Source organism: Carassius carassius, chromosome 14, assembly GCF_963082965.1.
Source record: "Carassius carassius chromosome 14, fCarCar2.1, whole genome shotgun sequence".
Lineage (NCBI taxonomy): Eukaryota > Metazoa > Chordata > Actinopteri > Cypriniformes > Cyprinidae > Carassius > Carassius carassius.
Window position 1 is genome coordinate 16,920,741 of NC_081768.1, and position 6,031 is coordinate 16,926,771.

The 6,031-nt window shown below is 34.8% G+C and overlaps 1 protein-coding gene across 5 annotated transcripts in view; it reads right to left on the reverse strand.

The window, feature by feature from the left end:
• kiaa1109 (KIAA1109 ortholog) overlaps window positions 1–4,042 on the reverse strand; it is a 78,911-nt gene extending 74,869 nt beyond the window's left edge. For all 5 annotated transcript variants that reach the window (XM_059566403.1, XM_059566399.1, XM_059566400.1 and 2 more), the window contains exon 1: window positions 3,906–4,042. The gene's annotated coding sequence lies outside the window, so the exon portion shown is untranslated. The remainder of the gene's footprint in view (window positions 1–3,905) is intronic.
• Between the last annotated feature and the right edge of the window lie 1,989 nt (window positions 4,043–6,031).

The following is a 6,031-nucleotide window of genomic DNA, read 5'->3' on the forward strand; positions in this document are numbered from 1 at the left end:
GAATGAGAAAAGAAATGTTACTTTATTTGCGGGCTGGGGCGGGCCAAATAATTTCATAAAAGCTGGACCCGCGGGTTGGAAAAAAAGCCAACCCGCGCATTACTAGGCTGCATGTGCGAGCACAAGTGATACTGTGGCCGCCGGTCCACGACTGGTAGAAAAAGATGACGCTCAATAAAGATGACGCTCATTAAAGCTCACTGGCTGAGTTTTCTCCTCTGAAAGAAAAGATTGCACAACTGACAGAATAAGTTACAATTTCTGAGATATTGCTGCTAAATTTTATTTGCTTTTTTTTTTTTTGCTTGAATGCCATTGCTTAAATTGATCTTATTTATCTTTTTACATTTATTCTTCTGAGTTCAGAAACATTGTTTAATATAATCGCGGTTCATATTTTTATTCAAAGTTCAGAGACAAGATAAATTTATTACTCTTATGTTTCTTATGATAACTGAGATAATGCTGCTAAATTAATTATTTCTTTACCTTGAATGTCATTGCTCTAATTTATTTTTTATGTTTTGATATTTCATATTTTGTTCAAATGTTTAATATATCTGCTGTTCATATAATCATTTATTTAGAGTGTTATATGATTAGAATGTTGTCCCGGTTTTAAAATAAAGCACAGCAATGATATTTGAGAGTGTATTTTCCCTTTTCAGGAAAAGAATCGAAAAAGTATCGAAATCGCAATTCTTGACTAGGTATCGGTATCGAAACTATTTTGGTATCGTGACAACACTATGGCTAACACATTTTGCAGCTAGTGCAGCTGTGTTATCATTTTCTCAGTATCACTTTGTTCAGTTAATAATCTCTCTTTCTCTCTCGCTTACCTTTACTCACATTGTAGAGGGTTATTTTCTGGGTCTCAATCGGGCTCAAATCAATAAGCAATATTGATGATGCAATTGTTTATAATACAACCGGAGTGCATTCTGAGGTGAGGGGCATGACATTAGGCGGTTTAGCAGATCAAAACACACTGGGCCATCTTACCAATCTGAGCCCACTGTGTATTTCTGAGGGAGGAGCTTTATAAAAACAAGAATTCAGAGCGTTTATAGGAGAAGGAACAGAGTGGTGTAGAATAAAGATAAATTAAATGAAAAATAATGTGTTTAAAAAAAAAAGCATTAAGACATGTTAGACTGCACCCCATAACCACAATCAAGCCGAGAAAAAAAACAGTCAATCTGCCCTTTAAAAAAGCATTCAGGAGGCACAATGACCAGCATATGATTCTCGTATTATTTGTATGCAACACTTCTAAAACTTGGCATGAACACATCTGTGTGACCGTGAAACCAGAAGCTGTGTCATTTGTAAAAATATATTGCTTTTGATAATGCTTTTTATTCTAGCGTGACAGGTTTGTCCAGACAGCTCTCAGTATGACATCATTTTCAGATGAAAAGACGCAATGAAACACGACCAAAAATAACAATGTCAACCCATCATGTGACAGAAGTGACATGATAAAAAATAATGAGATTCTGTAGTGAGTTATATTTGATTCTATGATAAAAACAGCATATAATCTGCAAATGAACATTACCAGGTCAGTTGAATATCAATATGTGACGCTCAAGACACATCCTTCCTTCATCTCAGCCTACTCTTCAGGCTTGAGCTTGATTCTACTCTAGCCCTAGTAAAGTCAAAAATGAAAAGCTAGACAAAGTCTGCTATTGAACAACAGGAAAACTAAAACAGAAACAGCTGCTTCCATTTCTTCAACTCTTCAAGAAAAGTTGTGCAAGTACTTGAGCAATAACTCATGTAGCTACCACCATATATTTCAACATTAAAGGTGCCATAATTTTATAGTGTGTGAGCCACTGTGATATGCTATGAACTGCTGAGTGGCTGTTCAATCCCCCCTCCTTCAATAAAAGCATTTTTACTAAGCCTGCATTACATGAATATAGAATTAACAAAACAATCTGCACTGAATCACACACAATCAGTTAAGAATTATCATAGATCTGGTCAAAAACAACCCTTAACAACTTCCTTCTGAAGGATATGCAGAGATGTAGGTGCTACAGTACACACAGCCAGTAAAAACAGAAGGTCTGGTGGAATTTCTTACACCTTTTACATTTTGGGTCCCACTATTAGTGTTTTTAACAAATATGTAATTGCTGTACGTCAAAATAGGAATGATGTATTGTAGACTCAGAAGTTAATGCCCACTGCCATGATTGGCTAACAGTTGTGCATGTTTGACAGCTGCTGTGATTTAGGTCAGAAATGTATAAATAACTCAATAAATATCAGTAATATGAAATGAACAAAGGACGTGGTCTGGATCTTCATTAAAAATAAAGTTCATTGCCTCTTTCCTAACGCTGGGATCAGAAGGAAGGCAACGCAAACACTGTTTTTCCACAACTTGGCATTGCAATCTTGTCTTTAGATCCATCGTTATCATTTGGTTTCTGCACAGACCTGCTCGTTCACCTCTCGTGGAAACTACATGAATGAATCGGTGGACGGAGTTAACAACAAAGTTTTGAGTTCCAAAACTTACAGGATATTTTTATAGTACAATGACCTCTTAAAGTATATGTCAAAAAATCAAGGGAATTTCATGACCCCTTTAAATAAAGGTGCGAGATAAAAAGCATGTGTGTGTAAACAATAAGTAGATTATATATATATACTGATTAATTTAAATATAATTAATTAAAGAGACTCGACAGAAAGTGGGTCGAACTTTTCTTTAATCTAAAACAGTGTCATGGTTATATTCATCAGACTAATGTTTAAGCAAAATATATTTAGCTCAGGATTGCATTCTTTTCGTTTGATGTGAATGCCTGATAACATATAACGCAGAGATGTTCGATAGAATTCCTTAGATCAGTTGTAACATGTTCTTCTGCTCTGAACTAATATGGCTAAAAAGAAGTTACACAAAAACAAACCATTTAAATATATCAAGTACTGCATTTGGACTAGTTATTACATGGTCAATCACATCATGTTTCCTACTAAGCTAATTGTGTTTGTCTGTAAACCATAACAAAAACAGCATCTTAATCAAATAAGTAAATAAAGTTCAACACGTCAAACAAATATATGCCTGAGCAAAGATTTGTAACCCTGTACGTATTTACACAAAAGATCCTGGGTATCATATACCAAGTCAACCATTTAAAATAATTGGCAAAAATTAACTATTAATGTGATCGTCAAAATGAAACTGAAATAGAGATGTGAACACCTGTGCAACTCTAGAAAACAGTGTCAGCTGAGTCTAATTACTCAGTTATCCAGTGCATTATCATGACAGGATCACAGCAGCTCACTGTGACATATGACAGCTAAAAAAAATCTACATCTAATACAACGCATTCTGTCCCATAAACGGCTACGGCAAAAGGTGAGGCGTGTAACACAATAGTGGAGCTCATTATTACTATGTGTAGCAACTGGACCATTGTACGTCTACATCCTACAGGCACCAAAGCGTTTCTGAATAATAGACTGTAGAATAATGAAACTCAAATGTGTACGGTTCACACAGATTAAAGATATATATATATATGACGGGATAACGTTAACACATACAACACAAGCGACATGATAATGATGGTAATGATCATGATAACTTTGATAGAAAGTATTAATTACGCATTCGCTCTTGGCATGTCAAGCACAACCTGTTGATGATTGTAAACAGCAAGATCAGATATAACTGAACATAAGTACTTAGAAATATAATCATATTTAATGCAACGCACAGACTGCTGTGTGTGTGTGTGTGTGTGTGTGACAGCGCTTGGGCTCAGCAGGTGATCCAGGATCAAATCCAGACAATCTCTGCTGTATCAAAGGCCGCAGTGCGTGAACACACATACGACCTGTTTGGCAACACGCAGCGTACCAACCTTGCCTTGTAGAGTGTGGAATTAAATTTCACGGTGCCATGATCCGTGGTGCTTTTCTCTCATACTCCTCTCAGGCGACAGCACCCATTTCTCAAACTAGTTCTTTTCCGGAGTATTTACATGGACAACACTTGTGCTTCCTGTTTTGTGGTCATGTGCCAGGTGTAACCATTCACAGATCTGTTGTGGACGACAGAGCCAATCAGAGGGCGAGGTCTTAGAACCTTGGCATGAGTGACATGGAGAGCATCCAATAAAAATCCACGGTATTTGTGTCAGATTGAACACAAGACTGGAAACAGTCAAACAGTAGTGAACTGTCAAGGAGGGGCAAAGAAACGCTGATACAGTAATTAAGATTTTTACCAAAGCAAATAAACACCATATTATTTAAAGTGGTCTCCAAAAATGTAATACAATTGAAAATATTTGACTTTATCTGTTGTACGTTGCAAATAATATGAGGTTATCTATAAATGTAAGATCTGTTTAATGCATTAGATGCACCATATCCATTTATTTATTATAGGAAATATATAACATTGAACAATGCTGTCAGTGCTGGAAAATAGTTTACTGAATATTAAAATGTGGGAATATATTTTTTGGTAAAAACGCTTTTGACAGAACTGAGCTCAACTACCTTTGCCACTGTATTGCAAATAAAATCAGATTAGTTATCAATAATAGATCGTTCTTTCTTATGCTTTTCTGTCCAGTCCCAACTCTTCATGACTACAGAAATAATGAACTGTTGTCTCATCAAACCATAATCTAAGCCTCAAAAACTATATATATATATATATATATATATATATATATATATATATATATATATATATATATAATTTTATTTAGAACAGTGAATAATTACAATATTTTCACAGGCACAAATAAGTCATGTTTCACAAACAAAAGGCACACTTTATTAACTGGAGTCGATTAACGCATATACGTGTTAACCCCGAAAAGAACTTAAATTACACTTTCAGTTTTAATCGTACAGATAAGAGCAATACATCAACTTTTTTTGGATACAGACATAATAACATAAAGATAACATAAAATAAAGATAACAAACAAGGTGTGCTGTTTGCAGCCTTTGTCTGCGCTGATCTTCATTTACAAACACGTCATTAAAATGAACTGTAATTCCGTGAATACTCAATGAAGAGACATGAGAGAGATATCTATAGAAAGCTTGACATGTCTACTTTTAAACTAAATAAGTGCTGCCGAAAACAGATATTCTTTGTTAAAGTAATCCATATGAAAACAACGCGATGTCCGTTTTTCACGTCTCCCTTTATTATATCTAATGTGACCACGCCCCCGCGCTGAACTCGCTATTCAGATTCAAACTGAAGCGTGGGGCTTGAATACGCCCACACAGAAGAAAAAGCAGCAAGACTGTTCTTCAAGTTCTTTTATTTTACTGTTTGCTTCGTGATGAGAGGAATAAGACATAATTAACCCCGAAAAGATGTGATGTGGTTGAGGATTTGAGAAATGGATTTCCTCAGAAAAAAAAGAATGAAGCGCTTTATTCAGCAGAGATCATAAACATGAGTAAGTCTCTTTTTATTTATATAACGTTACTTGTACTAGTTTTCTCATAACCTGTAACCATTTTACAAGATAGACTTTTTCCAAAGACTTTTTCCAAACTATAATTCCTGACTAAATGTATAATCAAGTGAAATATTATGAAGTTTCAATAACAATATACAATACTATACCATTCAAAAGCTTGATGTAAATAATATAAATGTAACAAATAAATGTAACTGTAACAAATGTAACAAAAAATGGTGTTCTAATAATTTATCCCCCCTGAAAAAATATTCTCAGTTCTTTTCAACATTTATAATAATAATAATAATAATGATAATAATAATAAATATAGCTGCAAGCAGCAATAACGGGGCCAAGCACTACAGAAGCAAGCTTCAGACGAACGGCAGGAATGAGTAATTAAAACTGTTTTAAGATTATTTTAGGCAAAATGGCTTGAAAACATTAAACACAACAACTAGTAATAGGATTTATTGGCTTATCACGTGTAACCAATAGGTGGTGCTGTTACCAAATTAGTTTGGAATGGTCAGTGTGAGGTGACAATGACA